This window comes from Dipodomys merriami, unplaced genomic scaffold (assembly GCF_024711535.1).
Source record: "Dipodomys merriami isolate MVZ:Mamm:240054 unplaced genomic scaffold, mDipMer1.0.p SCAF_49, whole genome shotgun sequence".
NCBI classification, from domain to species: domain Eukaryota; kingdom Metazoa; phylum Chordata; class Mammalia; order Rodentia; family Heteromyidae; genus Dipodomys; species Dipodomys merriami.
Window position 1 is genome coordinate 1,818,477 of NW_027206057.1, and position 18,925 is coordinate 1,837,401.

Below are 18,925 nucleotides of genomic sequence, written 5' to 3' on the forward strand. Positions count from 1 at the left end.
GAAAAAGTAGGGTTAGAGAAACAGAATTTATCGGCTCACCCCAATATTCAAAAGATAAAAAGGAGTCACTTTTGAAAGTAGCCATCTTGGCAGAGATAGAGCAAGCTTCTGTTGGGCCTGCATAATACAAAGAGTTATTTATAGTTTGACATTTTTAAACCTGGTACTCTTTGTGACTATATTTTGTTTTTTAAAATGCTATAGTTACATCCCTCCAAATGCTTAACCTTCCAGTCTTTATGCTCTTAGGCGTAAGTGGTGACCTAAGGCTCCTACGAAGTGTGGAAAATTAGAGGCTCTAGAACTTGATTCCTGCAGATCATCTGGCTTCTGAACAAAGGACAAAAATGGGTCACTACCTGCTCTATGGAGAAACTGTTAGTCATTTTGTCAATATGCTTATTTACATAATGTAACATTTTTGTCAGTTCATCTCTGTATTAAGAAAAACTTTCTTCCCATGGTTAGGACAAGTTACTCTTCGCTATCATTTAAGGATTCTCTGTAGAAGAGACCTCACAGCAATCACTAACAGGCAAGGGAAGAAAAGATAGTATGTTGAAATAATCACTAATGAGAGTTTTTTCATTATTAAATTTAGTTAAAAGAGACATTCCTGGGGATAGCACTGTCATTCAAAGAGGTAGAGCAATAGCCTTGAGCTTAAATGCTCAGGACAGTGCCCAGGCCCTGAGTTCAAGCCCCACAAAAGGCAAAACAAATAAATTAACATAAAAGACTCTATATGAGACATTCCTCTGTAAATCCAGTACTGCAGAAGCTGAGAAGTTCAAAGCCAGCCTGGTTTAATAATAAGTGCCCAGCCTAGGCTTTATAAGCAAGATCCTATCTCCAAAAGAAAGAGATGGAAAAGGAAGGAAGCAGGAGGAAGGAAAGAAATAGGAGGAAAAAGTAAAGAACCTTTGTCTTTGTGAAATACCCAGCACTATGCCCTTCCTTGTATGCTTTGACATGTCACAAGAGCCCCATAGAAAGGCATCTTTCTCTCCATTTGACAGACTGGAAAACTGTTTATAAAGGTAAATAATCATCCCAAATTTATGCTCCTGGAACTACTGGCCAAAATGTTTACAACTAATATTTCAATGTTGTGAGCACCCCTAAATCTCTAGCTATTGAACTGAGCTTTTTGTATCTTACCATACCACCTGACTAATGTCTCACTACAACTTCGTGTTATTATTATTTTTTTGTTGGTCAAGGGCCTGAAACTCTGGGTCTGGGCATTATCCCTCAGCTCTTTAGCTCAAGGTTAGAACTCTACCACTTGAGCCACAGCATCACTTCTGGCTTTTTCTGTTATGTGGCGCTGAGGAATTGAACCCAGGGCCTCCTGCACGCAAAGCAAGCGCTCTACCACTGAGCCACCTTCCCAGCCCTCATGTGTTCTTACTTAAGTGTTAGTAAGATAGCCATCATTTTATCCATAAACAAAACATAGGACTTGAGGTTTCTTTCGTGCATTTTCTACTATTTTGCTGTTGTGTTTGTCTCTAGAGATGTAAAGGACACTCAAAAACCGGAAGGTAATGGGTCTTTTTCAAATATTATTTTCTGGAGTCCAGTTTGCCTTTATGTGTTAGGAGGCAAAAGAGTAAATCACACCTTCACAACACCCATCATTTTCTCCATAGGAATTAAGTGGAAAGTATATCTGAGGGAAGATGAATAAGGGTAGAGCCACAGCCCTCCCACTGATCCTTGGAAGTTTGTCAGGTAATTTATTTATAAGGTAATGGTCAATATTTTTGCTTTGCCAAAGGAATGACTGGGTAGGAATATTGAGATAAAAAGAGAAATGTGATTTTATTGTTTTAACTTATCTGTAGTTACCAAAGTCTGGAATATGCATGTAACACAATTCTGTTTCACTCAGTAATAAAGAAATCTGTATTTAAATGAAGTCTCAATTTTATATTTCCTACCTATGCTTCAAAAATTTGGCAGAGAAGCTGTGCACTTGTGGCTCACACCTCTAATCCTAGCCATTCAGGAGGCTGCGATCTGAGGACTGTGATTCAAAGCCAGCCTGGGGGAGAAAAAAGTCTGTGAGACTCTTCTGTCCAATTAACCATCAAAATCTGGAAGTAGAGCTGTGGCTCAAGTGGTAGAGCATTCATCTTGAACAAAAAAGCTCAGAGGCAGCGCTCAGGCCCTGAGTTCAAACCCCAGTACCAGCACCCCCCCTCCCCCCCACACACATATACCCTTAGGCAGGGAAATTGGAAGATATTGATAAAGCAAAAAAAAAATTTTTTTAATTGCTTTGATTTGTAAACAGACATTCCCAACTGCAGTAGCTCATTTTCAACATGGACACATCAGACCTCCCTTTATTTAGCCAGCCACCTCTGCCTCCAAACCTTCTTGAATGCCCCACCCAATGTCTATGTCATCTGCTCCCTCTCAGCTCTGTGAACTCATTCCTTTACAATAGTTCAATCATGCACTAAAATTACTACCTTTTGCACTAAGTAGGAATCATGATTGGAATGTTTGTCTGAGACAGTCTTTTCAGACTACCTTTCTTCACCTTTCTTCATCATAGGTGTGCCATTATGGTTTCAATATACCTAGCAAAACTCATGTTGAAGTTTAATTCTTATTGTGAGGCATTGGAAGGTAGAAACTAACTTGACTATGACATTTAGAAGTAGGTCCTGGGGGAGGGGGCAAGTAATCAAGATTCAATGAGGCAAAATGAGTAGGATCCTAAAAGCATGGCACTATGGCTCTATCAAAAGAGGTGTCTCATGCCTTTAGTCCTAGCCATTTAGGAGGCAGAGGAGATGTGGTTCAAGTGGTAAAGTGCTAACTGCAAAAAAGAAAAAGAGGAAAAGGGAAAAAAGAGGTAGAAAAACATGACTCCTTAGTCCTTTTCATTTTGTAACACCTTGCAATCAGCAGTCCCCAACAAGTCAGAATCTTACTAGATGAAAACTGTCCAATCTTAAACATCTCAGCCTTCAAAACCACAAAGCAAGTAAACTTTTTTCCCCTATAAGTTACCTGTAGTATTCAGTTATAGGAAAATAAAATGGACTAATAAAGGTACCTTTCACTTCTTAAATTTTATGATTTTCAAAGTATAATATATTAACTCAACAAATACATATTGAGTACGCACAGTCATGTGCTGAGTCAGAAAATGGAGTGACCAGAATATAGTCTCTTTTTCAAATATCTTTCTTTTTATTACTGTTGTACACACACACACACACACACACACACACACACACACACACACACACACAAAAGATACTGTACAGAGGGGTTACAGTTATATGAGTAAGGTAATGAGTACATTTCCTATTGAGCATTGTTACCCCCTCCTTTGTTTTTCCCCTGCTACCCCTACTCTCCCCAGCTCCTTAACTCAATCTCTCTCTCTCTCTCTCTCTCTCTCTCTCTCTCTCTCTCTCTCTCTCTCTCTCTCTCTCTCTCTCTCTCTCTCTCTCTCTCTCTCTCTCTCTCTTTTGGTGGTGGTGGGGCTTGAACTCTGGGCTTGGGCGCTGTCAGATCAAGGCAAGCACTCTACCACTTGAGCCATAGTGCCACTTCCGGTTTTCTAGTGGTTTATTGGAGATAAGAGTCTCATGGACTTTTCTGCCCAGGCTGGCTTTGAGCTGTGATTCTCAGATCTCAGCCTCATGAGTAGCTAGGATTACAGGAGTGAGCCACCAGCGCCCAGCTCAGTATCTCTTTCCACAGCAAGGGACAGAGCCTCAGAGATGACTGAAAGTCAGTGCTGGCTATCTACCTCAGTCCTTGTGTCTTGTGAGAAAAGAATTCAGGAAAGCTTCAAGATGTAGTGAAAGTGATAGGAAAGTTTTATCAGGAAAGAAGTACAATTTTAGAAGACTAAAAACAGATCATCTCTAGGGTGAGAATGACAATTATTTTTACCCCAACACAAAGCCCAAGTTTTGTGGAGTTTTTTTGAGTATAATAAGCTTGGAGAATTGAATTCCTCCCCAAGACCAGGCCTCGGAAGAAAGTCACTTTTCCAAAGTAAGAAGACTTCTGGTTTTCTGACCTCAGTATGTAAGTTACAGGTATGTCGTTCCAGGAACTATTTGTTGATGTACTTCAGTCTGGAAAGAAGCCTTTCATTAATCCTTAGGTGGGTGGGGTATTAAGAAGAAAAATCTCATGACACTCTGTGACATTGGTGTACTGCATAGGCTGGTCACCTTTATTTTTTTCTTTTTTTATTGTGAAAATATTGTACAGAGGGGTTACAATTACATGGGCAAGATAATGAGTACATTTCTTATCAAGCATTGTAGCCTCCTCCTTTGTTTCGCCTTCCCATCCCTTCCCAGCCTCCCCCCACCCCCCCACCCAGTCCTCCCCGACCCCCACCAAAGTTGTAAAGTTTGTTTTCGACATGACAACTTGTACTTCTGATTGTTGCAATGGGTCCACCTGTATCTTTATTTAAACAACTTGTTTTTCCCCTTCCCCTCCACAAATTATACCAAAATCAAATACAGTGAAAGCAGGGGTTATACTGTGGGGGAGGGACATACAAAGCAACAAAGAAATAATCTTATAAATGTGTTAGAAACAAATGCATGAAAGAAAAAAATTTGAATACATATCTTAGGGTTCATTTTCCTAACATCACCTTATCTGACCTTTTCTGCTTGACTCATACATATACTAGATATTGCAAATAAGGGAAATCATGGGACCTAAGTTTCTTTGGGCTTGGCTTACTTCACTTAATATAATTTTTTCCAAGTTTTTCCATTTCCTAACAAATGGGGCAATGTCATACTTTCTGATGGAAGCATACAATTCCATTGTGTATATATACCACATTTTCTTGATCCATTCATCTACTGAGGGGCATCTGGGTTGGTTCCATATCTTAGCTATGGTAAATAATGCTGCAATAAACATAGTTGTGCTGGTAGCTTTAGTGTGGTCTTGTTCGTAAACATTTGGGTAAATGCCCAAAAGTGGGATTGCTGGGTCATAGGGGAGCTCTATGTGGAGTCTTTTGAGGAACCTCCATACTACTTTCCAAAGTGGTTGAACGAGTTCACACTCTCACCAACAATGAAGTAAGGTTCCCTTCTGTCCACATCCCCTCCAGGCTGGTCACCTTTAAGTGAGAAAGTTTAATTAGACTATCTCCTCTCAGAAACCTTGTCATTTCATCCTGCATTCTGTTTCCTTTACCTATCCCCATTGTCTATGGCTGCTACTTATCAGTTATCATTCAATAGTAAAAATAACAAAATCAAGGGATGTGTGTAGAAATAGAGGGAGTAGGTCTATGTCAGTGGTTGGTTAAGTAAAACATAGGAAGGAGGATAATAGTTGAACTGATCCTTAAATGATGGGATTGACTTCCAGGGTACTAAGAGAGTGGTGCAGACTAATCTTTGGAGGCCTCCATTTGGGTTTTACATGTGGGACTCCAGTTATGTTGAACACCTGAAGCCATGGGAAAGGCTATGTGCAGTGTTCTGTCAATCATCCCAGCAGAGCACAGACTTCCATTAGGCCAATCCAATCACCAGGCAGGTGAGTGAAAAGTCACCATGGAACCAGAGCGCAAGTTTCAGCTGTTCCTGACCTGGGCACTAAAGTTACCCTTAGATAACTGTGTCTTCCTAGATAAAGTGCCTGACATTGTGGTGCAGAGGAAAGCCATTCCCACGTGTGCTTTCCTGAATGAGAGTCTAAGAATATAACAAAATGATTTTTAAGCTGGGCATTTTTAGGCATAGGCCCATCACCCTAGGTACTCAGGAAGTGGAGGTAGTAACAGCATATAGTTTGAAGTCAGCCTAGGTAAAAAGGTAAGAGTTCCTTTCTCAAAGATGAGTGAAGTATGTGCCTATAATCTCAGCTACTCTGAAGAAGGAGGTAGTCTGGAGAAAGGCAGTAGTCTGAGGCTAAGGCTTCTTGGACAACAACATAAAAACATATCTGAGAAGCAAATTAAAGCAAAAAGATCTGGGTTATGGCTTAAAATGATAAACAGAGCACTTGCCTAGCAAGAGTAAGGTCCTGAGGTCAAACATCTGTACTACCCTTCACCCCTTTAAATAAATTTTTAAAGGTTTCTGAAATGCCAGTAAGTTTGAGGTGGTATATTGTGAAGTAATGCACACAGTTAAACTACTATAGGTACAGGATTTTAAAAGATATTTATAGTAAGTAAACAGATGGACTAAAAAACATAATCTGGACCCTTTTTTACATAGCAAAATAGCTCTGCACACCACAATATTACTCCTAAAAGAATCTCTGTTCACAGTACACCGTGCTATTTGATGGCCACAATGGTGTCTAGTATCTTTAAGAAAATGTTAAGTTCAGGTCATGGCACATGGTTTGAGGAGGCAGGGGGAAAAGATCTGCCAGCTTAGAAAATGCCCCTCAAAGTGGTTAACATGCTTTGATACTGTAAAAAGAAATGGAAGTTTTTATCATCAGAAAAAATAAATCAGATGGATATTTTCATTCTTGATAATACTAGTTATGCTTCCCTATAATTTTTAACTGAATAGACTTCATATTTATTCATTTTTAGGTGTTTGTCAAAAGAAACTCTTGGAGACTAGCATACTACTATTTGTGTATTATACTTAAATTTTTTATCTCAAAGGAGAATTTGAAGTGGTCTTGATGTTTGCTTGATTAGCTTTATACCCATCAAGCATATTATGCATGATGGAATCACTAAAACAATTCTTTGGCAATTTTAATGATGGTAAGTTATGGCCTCCCTAAAAAACAGAAGCTCTAGGGTTCATCTGTGTGTTATTATTGCCCAGGTCAGTGAGCTGAGATGATTATATTGTGATGAGTTTTAAATGACTTCTTATCTGTAAAATTTCTCCCCAGAAAACTATAGAGAAAATCAGCAAAGATCTTAAGCAATCATTATCCTTAAGCAATATAAAGAAGTCATGTAAAATACCACCCACTTCTAAAGTAGCTATACCTACACATTATAATAAACACACCACATGACAGACTTTTCTATTTTCATACAAGCCCATACTATTAAAGTGGCGTTATATATAGCATATTTGTAGTTCACGTCAGGTTTAAAAAAGGAGGAGCACTGTGTAGTTATTTGTGACTGTGGTGAATTTAAGCATATGAGCATTGTGTTTAGAAGGGAAGACTTAGTAGCAAAAATAGGATTTACAGTCAAAATTTTAGATTTTAATAATCCCATCAAAAATATCATTTGGAAAGAGCAGACAAGGACTAAAGAAAGGATAGGCTCTGATGATCCAAACACAGGATGATAGCAACTATGATATCAGGAGGTCCCAGCCACCATTTTTCACCAGTGATGACAAAATTTTTTCCCATTTGTGGGAGGCTGAGTCTGAAGCCTCTGACATTCTATATAGGATTTAGATACTTCTAGTTATCATCTACCCTAGGGTGGCAGGGTCCAGACTGCAAATAAGTCAGGCAAAGATTCTCTTTCAGTTATTCTATGGTGAAATTCACTGCCATGTCTAAATTGCATTGGGAAATGCTGCCTGGAATTCTGGCTTTGGCAGTAATACAACTACAAGTAGACAATGTAATTGTAGTACATATGTAGTTATATAAGATATATAGAACCTACCTTCCACAATTTACAACAGAACCAAGGCAGCAGCTGATACTTGTCTCATTCCAAATCTCAAGAGATGACACGGATCAAAAGGAAATGTACTCATTACCTGACCTATGTAACTGTAACCCCTCTGTATATCACCTTTTCAATAACAATTTTAAAAAGATTAAACATTATGAAATTTGTATATATAAATACATGTGTATAAGACAAAGAAAGAGAGAGAGTTCTATTTTTCAAATGAAGAAACTGTGGGAGAAAAAGTCAAATGACATTTCCACCTCCTAGCCTTCAAAACTTTTGGCAAAGAAAGAAAGATTTTTAAAAGGGGGAAAAATCACCAAAACATACAACATTATCTTCAAAAAATATATCCATAAAGTATTTTTATCCATTTCTTTTTCACATCCAATGGCATAAAATCTACATTTCTTGACTCAACAACATATTATTCTAATGATTAAAAAAAATCTATGCTCTGATTTTTACATACCCTAAATAACTAACACAAGACTTAATTTGTAACTCAGGGTTTACTGCCTTTATCTATACAACAGAGAATTAGTTGTCTAGCCGCCTTTCTACTTAATTGCTAATTAATTATATATTCCAAATTGTTTGTAATATGTTTTGCTAAAAAGGGTAGAGAGCTTTATTGGTAACTTACAATTATAAGATTATACAGTTCCCACCTCTGAGTTAAAATAATGAATGAAGGTGAAGGCCAAAGTTACAAAATTGTAATTCCATTTTTTGTGTGTGGGCCCTGGGGTTTGAACTCAGGGCCTGGGCACCATCCCTGATCATTTTTGCTCAAGGCTCGTGCTCTACCACATTGAGCCACAGTTTCACTTTCACCTTTCTGATAATTAATTAGGGATAAGAACCTTACAGACTTTCGTGCCAGGGCTGGCTTTAAACTATGATCCCTGGATCTCAGCTGAGTACCTAGGATTACAGGCCTAAGCCATTGGTGCCTGGCTAAAAACATTATTTTTAAATTGTTAATTTGTAGTTTATTGGAGGAAGTAAGAAACCTTCAAATATTGTCAAAATTCCTATACAAAACTACATTAGACCACAAATTTGAACAAGATTTTTATGGCATGCTAGTGATACAACATTATACCTAGTAAACCAACTCCCATCTGGGATATAAGCAAGTAACTTTCTGCAGTTTGTGCTCTTTTCTTTGAAGACATGAGAACATAATCTGTTTCTAATTTTAAAAGTATTATAGCCTTCATCCATAACGTTAGTTGATCCTTCTTTCAAATTAGTGGACAAGCACTCACCAGAGCTAAATGTCAAAGAAAATGTAGATAGGTACCTAGTAACCCAGCTTAGATTAGGTAAAGGGCAAACTAAATATGTACTTCATTAAATGGTGCTAGTAAATAATAGGGTCTGTTTCCTGAATAATTGTCTTTGTCATTTAGAGTTCCACCAATGAGATGCAGACATCTCAACAGGAGAAATTGTAGAATGAAGTTTTAGTGGATGTTTCTTGAGTAAATAAAAAAAAATAAATTAACTAGAATAGGTCTGGATTTCAAACTCAGTTTTTTACATTTCCAATCTCTGATCCTGAATTACTTACCTTGAGCATAGATTCTACATGTGTAAAATAAGAAACGGTCTGATATACTTCAGAAGTTTCTGTGATTATGAAGTGAGATAATATAACTGAGATTATCTTACTAAGTTAGTTGAAACTATTATTATTTCAGTGTTTAGATACTCTCATTTAAACAAGTTTATTAACTTTTCATCGCCTTCATTCATTCATTCATGTACATACTGTACCTACTATGTACAGAAAAATACTAAGTACTTTATGATTAAGTCCTGGGAAATGTGATGATTTTTTGGTCCATTTGTCTTTGATGAATGTGCAATTCACTAAACTAATTGGAAAAGAATTCTGTGTTCTCTGATTTTGAATGAGAATGGGGTAGAGGATGAAGGTGTCTGCTTTCCAAATTATCTAGTAACTTTCAAACATAAAAGTCAAATAGGGCCATGAAATGAGTGTGATTGTTACATTTACTCCTCTTTAAGTCACCCTTATCCATACACCTTAAGACTTCCTAAGTGCTGCTCTATCTGTGTAGACCCACTCTGTGGTATATCCCTCCCCACTTCTCCAGGCTCCTACCCAACTTTCTGTAATTTCTCATCCTGAAGTGTTTCTCTGTCTTCATTCCAACCTGCCTCAAGTCTCCTCGGTACTTTTCTTTCTGTTCTTATGCCATCCAGTTTATAATAAGTTCTCAAGTGAAATAGGTGTGTTCATAGTAGAACATTAACCCCCCTTGAAATACATTCTATCTTTTACTTTAGGAAAATCACCAGAATACTTTTGTAAGCATATTAGCTTCTTATTGTTCTTTGAAATATTTTGTCACCATTAACCTGAAAACTAGTGCTTCAGATAGAATCATTAAATCAGTTGGTCAATATAAATTGTATTATTTTAGTAAAATATTTCCCTTATAGAGATGAACATTTCAGTCCTAAATATGGATTTAGTTTTCTCCTAGAAATTTCTCTCCCTTGCTAGAGATATGAATAACCTTTATGCAACAATTTTCTCTCAGCCCGGTTTTGAACAGCTCTTACTAGAAGCCAAGACTGGCCTTCCCTTAGAATCATGCTGCAGTGAAGAGTAGGAATGGTCTGGTGATATCTTTTCTCTGGCTGGCCTATTGGTAATTCAGACATTTTAAAAATTGAATAATTCAGATCTTGAAGCATATCCTTTAATTATAGCTTTATCTTGCCCTTGGGGAGAGTGTTATTTCATGAGGGTGATATGTTAGATGTTTCCACTATCCATCATTCTGAGGTAGGAGAAAAGCCAAGCCTGGGAATGAACAGAAAGAAGAATTTTCTTTCTCCTAGATTCAGCATGAACAGAGGAAAAATGTAAGGACTGCATGATGTGCCACTGTAGCTAGGAACTAGTAGCTTACACCTGTAATCCTAACTGTTCAGAAGGCTGAGATGTGAGGATTGTGGTTCAAAGGCAGACCAGGAAAGTATGTGAGACTTTTATCTCCAATTAACTACCAAAAAGCAGAAGTGGAGCTGTGGCTCAAGTGGTAGCGTGCTAGCTTTGAGCAAAAAACAAACAAAACAAAAAACAAAAAACAAAAACACTCAGGGACAGTGCCCTGGCCCTGAATTTAAAAAAAAAAAAAACATAAAAGAAAGAAAAAAAGAGAGAGAAATAACTCCACAATGCAAAAAGGTGTTTAAAAGCTACTCTTGCTGAAAAACACCGACGACTTACCTAGGCCCATGAATTAGCTACAAGCAGGAGAAAGACTTGGCATACTGGCCTCCATTTTTAATGTCTTTGCTCAAAGACTTTCTCTTTGCAATGTCTTTATAATCACCCTGAATTCTAAAAAAGACAAGAGTGATCAATAGTGTCTTTAAGACAAGAGACTGAAATTACCCCTAAGGCACAATAACGTGTTCTCAGGACAGACCACCTATGGAACAACTATCACTTGTTAATCCTGACCAGTTTTAAGAACTTCTCCCAAACCCTTCCCCAAAGAGCAACTGAAATATTGACCAACCAGGTCATGTTGACTAAGACGGTTTGAAAACTATGCCCTTTCTTTGTCCCTTTGCCTAGTTCCTTGTCTATTTAAAGTTAAAGCTTATATCTGCACCCCAAAGATGTCTTCAGGAATACTGAAGAAGCTGTCTTCCCATGGCATGCATATGCTATATAATAGGTCTTTCTTTGCCTTTCACCATGTCTCTTTATTTGGTGTATAGGGGCAAATGGCCAGACCTGACATGAAGTTTGGACTTCTGGCCTAAAACCTCTGGTTTCATTAGGGCAGACCTGTCATGTGGAACCAACATACAGAAGGTGCTCAATCGTTACTGAATAAATATCTATTCACATTTCCTATTGATGGGATCCTAAGAGTAGCAAGCCACTTTTCATAGCAGCTGAAGTACAAGCTGCCAGGATGGGCACTAGTCAATTAACTAGCCATTCTGAACCAGACGTTGTAGCTGCAGACTTCACAATCTATTTGATGTCCAATAATGTCCTTTCCATGTTGTTACTGCTCTTTTCTGTTTCACACTAGATGTGTACACAGAATTCTCACTTAATCACCAAAGCACATCTAAGATGGAGCTGAAATACTGAATGCTTACCTGGAGGTTTAGGAGCAACTCAAACACAATACAGAACACAGATTGGAAGTGTTCCTGGGGGATTTACAGAAATGGTTTGTAAAGAAAATTTAGTAAAAGACCACATCTCTCATACTACTTCTCTGATGGCTAATGCTATTATTTTGGGAATGTTGATACAAAGGCATGTCTTTTAAAGACTAAGAGAACAAATTCACTTTGTCATTCCTACTAAACCATGAGTTTGATAATAGGACTTGTCTTCTAAGCTCAGGTTCTCAAATAAGTCTCCTGAGTTATTCATGCATAAAGCCTTTCACAATATTCTCTTCAACTTCATAAGTTGGCTTAAGTAAATGTCTCATTTTAAATAGATCATGAGAAATATAACAAAATACAATTAGAGTTCTGCATTCCTTTTGTTATAAAGTGGCTTTTTTAAAATTTTCAAATAGGAAAACATATAGATTCTTGCAAAAAGATACATAAAATCACAAAGAATTCCGGACAACAGGAAAGTAGGGAGACTTTGAAGGTCATGTAGCTCCCTCACTTTTCACATAAGGAGACTAAAGCCCAGAGTGAAAAAATAACTCACTCCATCCCCCATATCACACACATGAAGGAGCCAGTCTACATGGCTTTTTTTTTTTTTCCAGATTCATTGTTCTTAATATGAGGTCTCTGCTAAATAATCTTACGGATCTATCCATACAAGAACAGTTGAAAATAATTGTTTGTATCTTACATTCAAATATTATCCTGAAGCAATAGCTGGTGTCAAAGCTTTTCAGCCATCATACTCTGCTTAATTTCATAAACACTGCGAGCCCTTAAAAGTCCTAGCATTGTAAATCTCAATATGTTGAAAATGTTTATGCCAGAACATCATTCCAGGTCAACGGAGCCCAGGCCCCGCTACTAAACTAACTTTAATTGCAGTCAGGATTGAGAATCATTGCCTTTAATTTTAAATCAATTTTTAAATCAAAATTATTTAAATTTTATTCAGTGTTCTTTTTCCTCAACTCTTTTGTTCACCTTACAACTCCTCTTCCATACTTCACTCTATTATTAACTACAAATCACAAAGAACAAATAGTTACTCATTTAGGTTTCACCAATGACCACTGGAAATTTCCTGAATTAATGAAGGTCAACACTAAAAACATTTATTTTATTTTACATTAGATTCAAAAGACACTGCCACCTTCTGGGGACCAAGCAGTATTACACCATTTTAAAGCCCATTGACAAGAAGCACATCATTTCATAACTCAGTCACCAGAGAAATCTTTACCTATAGATGCATGTTCTCTATCTTCAATATCTCCCAGGAGAATGGTTTCACATTTCTTTGTTATTCCTAGACACAACATAAAGAACGTTCTTTTATTTAACCAGTGTAAGCCATTTTCTTCCATGGAAATGGAGAACAAGGAACAGCTTGCCTGTTATCTTTTGTTTCACTGTGCATCATCACAAATTCACAAGCTAGCCTTCTTTTCTTTAAGCTAATAACAAGTAACACAACCTGGTCATTATGGTTTATGTTTCATAGTCATTTGTATTTTTCATTCCTTTTCTCTGAACACAATTAGACCACCATATAACAGAATAATTATTTGCCTTTTCTAATATGTCATCTTAAGAGAAAAGATACAACGGTTATGACTAAGGTATTCATTTTTAAGTATTATTACATTCATATGCAAGCACTTTCCTTTTTTCTTACAAATTTAAGATATAAAATGTAGTCTTAGGCCATAATTAGAATTCCTTTGCCTGAATCTGAAAGGAAAATGCAAACATAAAGCTTTCTTGCTTTGGTAATTTCTATAATTTTATACATAGCATTAATAAGGCACTGGATATAATTTAAATGTACAAGTCAAACCCACAAGCTTTATTCAAAGCAAATCCTCACTGAAACACCAACCTAGATAACAGAATTATTCATTAGTTCTTCAGGCAACCCTTACATTTTCTTTATGTAGTGTTTTATATCTGTGTCGTAATATTATGCCATTTTTACCAGCTAGTTGAGATTTCATTGTATAAACAGTAACTGAATATATTCATGTCAAAGATAATCATTCCTTTAAAAGGTTTCTTTGTCAGGTATTCATTAAAGTTAAGCTTCATATCAAAATGACAGTCACTAATACAGGGCAAACATCCATTTGGCAGGTTTTAATTTTTTTTCTTAATTTTATTGGCGCAATATCAAATCCTTAGCCTATGTTATGTCTCCTTAACAGCATAAGAATCTGTTTTTCAAATGCATACAATTGGTGACCATACAAAATAGAATAGCCTGTGTGTTGTGTACAAAGATAGCAGACTACAATCTCTTTGTCGCTCATGGATATATCTGAAATTATTTTTTGGATCAACACTACACTTTTTAAATAGTACATCTATTTTAAAAAGATTGATCTTCAGAAGTTCTGTATGATGTTTATGATTCCAGGCTGCATGGAAGCACTAGCCTTTTGCTTTGAGACAGGAGACAACTGATAAATAAGTGCCAGCTACATTTTCTCCAGGTCAGACATGTACATGTAAGAATTGTAATGGGTAGTGTGGGTGACAGAACCTCACAAAAGCACCTACAGAAGGAGCTGCCCTTCAGAAAGCCAAGAAGATACCACTTATGTCTCATTGCAAAGCAGCTCATCTCCTCCCGTATTCTAGTAGAAGCGATGTGGCAGTAAGTTTCTTACCTAAACTTAATGGGAAATGATGAATTTTTATGAGAGTAATTTGATTTGTAGGTAGTAGGAGGGAAAGTACAAACGGGCAAGCACGGAGGTCACAGCTGTAAATATCTGAGTTTTCTGAAGGAGGAAAGTAACAATAAATATTCTTTGTGTATAGTCAGATTGACACCAAGAGTTAATCCCTGCATATAAGTTAATTCCCAACCTGAAATTATCTCATGGGAAAAACTGCATTTGTTCTAGAGGCTTGGTGGCAGGGGCCTCACGGGTACGTCAAGCCGGGAATCTCACCCAAGCCCACCTATTTCTATGTGAGAAACCAGCTGAGCACTTGTGCCTTAGAAAACTCCCCGCTCTGAACTAGTCTCTTGAGACTCAGATTGGAGTGACTGTGAATGTGTCCATTACAATTATATGTGCAGCACTATGGCTATATAATCTTAAATTACTTAGTCTCCTGTTTTTGTTTTATCTTTTTGTAAAGTGAGAATTGGTTTTCAAAATTGTAGCTTGACAGTTTCCAAATTTAGTGTCACTTCTTACAACATTATACATAGGGTGCATTCTAGAATTCTCTAGAATTCTCTAGAATGTACCTCAGTGGTACATTTTTTATGTTTTTTTAATTGTGAAAATACTACACAGAGGGGTAACAGTTACATGAGCAAGGTATTGAGTACATTTCTTATCCAGCATTGTTGCCTCCTCCTTTGTTTTTCCTTACCATCCCTCCCCTCCCACCTCCACAACTACACCCCCAACTGCCTAAATTGTAAAGTTCATTTTTCAACAGTGTCTTGTATATCTCATTGTTACAATAGGTCAACCTGTATACCTATTTAATCATTTTGCTTTTTCCCTTCCCCTCCCCAAATTATACCAACATCAAATAGAGTGAAAACAGGGGCTATACCATAGTGATCAAAACAGCTTGGTACTGGCACAAAAACAGACCTCAGGACCAATGGATGGAATAAAATTGAAAACTCAGAAATGAACCCACAGACCTATAGCCACCTAATCTTCGATAAGGGAGCTAAAAAAAAAATAGAACGGAAGAAAGACAGCCTCTTCAGTAAATGGTGCTGGCAAAATTGGCTAATCATTTGTAGAAAACTAAAGCTAGATCCTTATATATCATCCTGCACCAGAATCAACTCCGGATTGATCAGAGACCTCAGAAGCAAAGCAGACACCCTGAAAACAACACAGGATGCAATAGGGGAAACTCTAGGTCTCCTTGGCACAGGCTGAAATTTTCTTAATAGAGACCAATCAAAGAAAGGTTGGACAAATGGGATTGCATGAAATTGCAGAGCTTCTGCATGGCAAAGGACATAGCTACCAAGATCAATAGAAAGCCCACAGATGGGAAGAAGATCTTCACTAGCCATACAACAGACAAGCGTCTCATATCTAAAATATACCTGGAATTCAAAAAATTAAATCCCCTAACAACAAATCCTCAAAGAAATAACTGCCTGATAAATAAGTGGGCTCTAGAGACTTAAAGAAAAACTTCTCTGAAGAGGAAAGAAGGATGGCCAATAGACACATGAAGAAATGCTCAACCTCCCTAGCCATAAAAGAAATGCAAATCAAAAAAACATTGAGATACCACCTCACCCCAGTTAGAATGGCTATAATCAAGAACTCTAATAACAACAGATACTGGAAGGGATGTGGACAGAAGGGAACCCTACTGCATTGTTCCTGGGAGTGTAAACTTGTTAAAAATTGTTCAACCACTTTGGAAAGTAGTATGGAGGTTCCTCAAAAGACTCCACATAGAGCTCCCCTATGACCCAGCAATCCCACTTTTGGACATTTACCCAAATGATCACAAACAAGACCATACAAAAGCTACCAGCACAACTATGTTTATTGCAGCATTATTTACCATAACTAAGATCTGGAACCAACCCAGATGCCCCTCAGTAGATGAATGGATCAAGAAAATGTGGTACACACACACACACACACACACACACACACACACACACACACACACACACACACACAGAGGAATTCTATGCCTTCATCAGAAAGAATGACATCGCCCATGTCTGAGTCAAGCAGAAAAGGTCAGATAAGTTGGTGTTAGGGGAATGAACCCCAAGATAAGTATTCAATTTTTTTTGTTTTTTTTTTTCCTTTTATGAAATTGTTTCTAACATATTTATAAGATGATTTCTTTGTTGCTTTGTATGTCCCTCCCCCACGGTATAATCCATGCTTTCACTGTATTTGATGTTGGAGGGGAAGGGAAAAAACAAATCGTTTAACTAGGGATACAGGTGGACCCATTGCAACAATGATATGTACAAGTCGTTATGTTGAAAAATGAACTTTACAAATTTGGTGGGAGGGTAGGGGGAGGATGGGAAAGGATGGGAAGGGAAAACAAAGAGCAGGCAACAATGCTTGATAAGAAATGAACTCATTATCATGCCCATGTAATTGTAACTCCTCTGTGTGGTATACTCACAATAAAAAAGAAAGAAATGGAAAGACTTGGAAAAAATTATATTAAGTGAAGTAAGCCAGGCCCAAAGAAACATAGGTCCCATGGTTTCCCTTATTTGCAATAATTAGTATATATCTGGGACAAGTAGAAAAGGTCAAAAGCTATGTGCATATGACCAGATAAGATGAGGTTAAGCGAAATGAACCCCAAGATAGGGACACAAGTGGTTTTTTTTTCTTGATATTGTTTCTAACGTATTTATAATGTACCATGTGATTTTTTTTTGTTGCTTTGTATGTTCCTCCCCCACGGTACATTATTTTTGTACCCAGAGTACCCTGTATCCTGTGAGGAGATATTCTGTTCTATTCTGTATACTTACTTATTTTTGTTGTAATAAAATACACAAACATAGAAATAACCGTTTTTAAGAGTATATTTTGTGGTGTGCATTCATGATATTGTAAAACCATCACTACAATCTAATTCTAGAATAATTTTATTATACCCCTCCAAAAGAAAAATCACATTCTCATGCAGTTACTCCACAAAACCTCCTCTGGTACCCCAGAAAACTACTACATTGCTTACTATCTCTATAGACTTATCTGTTGTTGATATTTCATGTAACTGAAACCATAAAATATGTGTTATATTTTGTTAATTTTTTTCATTAAGTGCAATGGTTCTTTTTTTTAAACTTAGTATCATCCATGTTGCATATATATTATTTTAAAGCAATAGAAATCACTCTTATTGGAAATGAAGCATAGTCTGGTCAATCAACTGGATATATATTGTTGCAAAAAGCTTTAGATGACATAATTAAGTAATGAGATTTCTTCTGCTATAAGTATGCCACACAACAAATTAACTCCATAATATTCTACTACCTATCATCAGGTTATGTATATTGCTAAGTTACTGACAAGAACATTATTAAAAAGGTCTTCTTTTAGCAGTGAAAGCAGGATATAAGGGTACTGGCCACTGGTGCCTTGCCAAAAAGAGCTGTACTGAAAATATTATACTGAACTGATGACATCCCCTAATAAATAATATGAGACATTGTAAGTCAATCTAGGGTGACAGCAAGCCAAAATGTTTATATTAGGCTCTCAGCCTAATAACTATCTGTTCTTATTGTTCATTTTTCAGTTTTCCCTTAAGGGTGAAGAAACTTATTAACAAACATCAATTAAACTTAAACTTATAATTGCTGTGATTTGATCAGTGTTTCAAGAGAAATATTAAAGAAATGATCCTTCTTTGTCCTCTGAAATCATATTACATGGACCAGTGTGGTTCTCAAATTCCTATGTGCCAAAGATATGTACACACACACACACACATTAATAGACATTGTCTCTAGACACCAAAGATTCTGATCCAATCTGGCCAGGGATAAAAAATCTACTCTTAGTTGAGGTACTACATCAGCGATTTTCAAACTTCAGTAAGCATCAGAATCACCCTGAAGGCCTTGTCAAAACAAATTGCTGGACCCCATTTTCAGAGTTTCTGATTCAGTAAGTCTAGAGTCATCTTAGATGATTCCAGAATAATTGTATCATACGCCACATTCAGACACATTCTGATAAACGAATTCACCTTTCTGAAAATCAAGCTTAGTTAGTGTAGCAGCCTGAAATTAAAAAGCATGAATTTTGTAAGGATTAAACAAAACAAAGCTCTGTCTTTGGCTATGAAATCAATTTTAATAAGGTAGTATTTAATAATGCTAATAAGGTAGTATTTTAATTTAAAATCAATTCATTAAATATAGCATTTCCATTTTCTGTTAGTGGTTACTTTACACCATATTTATTGATTACAGTAAACCTAGTGCCTAAACATCACCAATAACATATGCATTATTTTTAAAATTTAAATTAACTGATTCATAAGAAAAATATGTATACTTAATGTTTAAACAATGTTTAC

The 18,925-nt window shown here is 36.8% G+C and overlaps 1 long non-coding RNA gene across 2 annotated transcripts in view; it reads right to left on the reverse strand.

The window, feature by feature from the left end:
* LOC138809213 (uncharacterized) overlaps positions 1–18,925 on the reverse strand; it is a 118,229-nt gene that overhangs the window by 17,665 nt on the left and 81,639 nt on the right. The window lies entirely within an intron of this gene.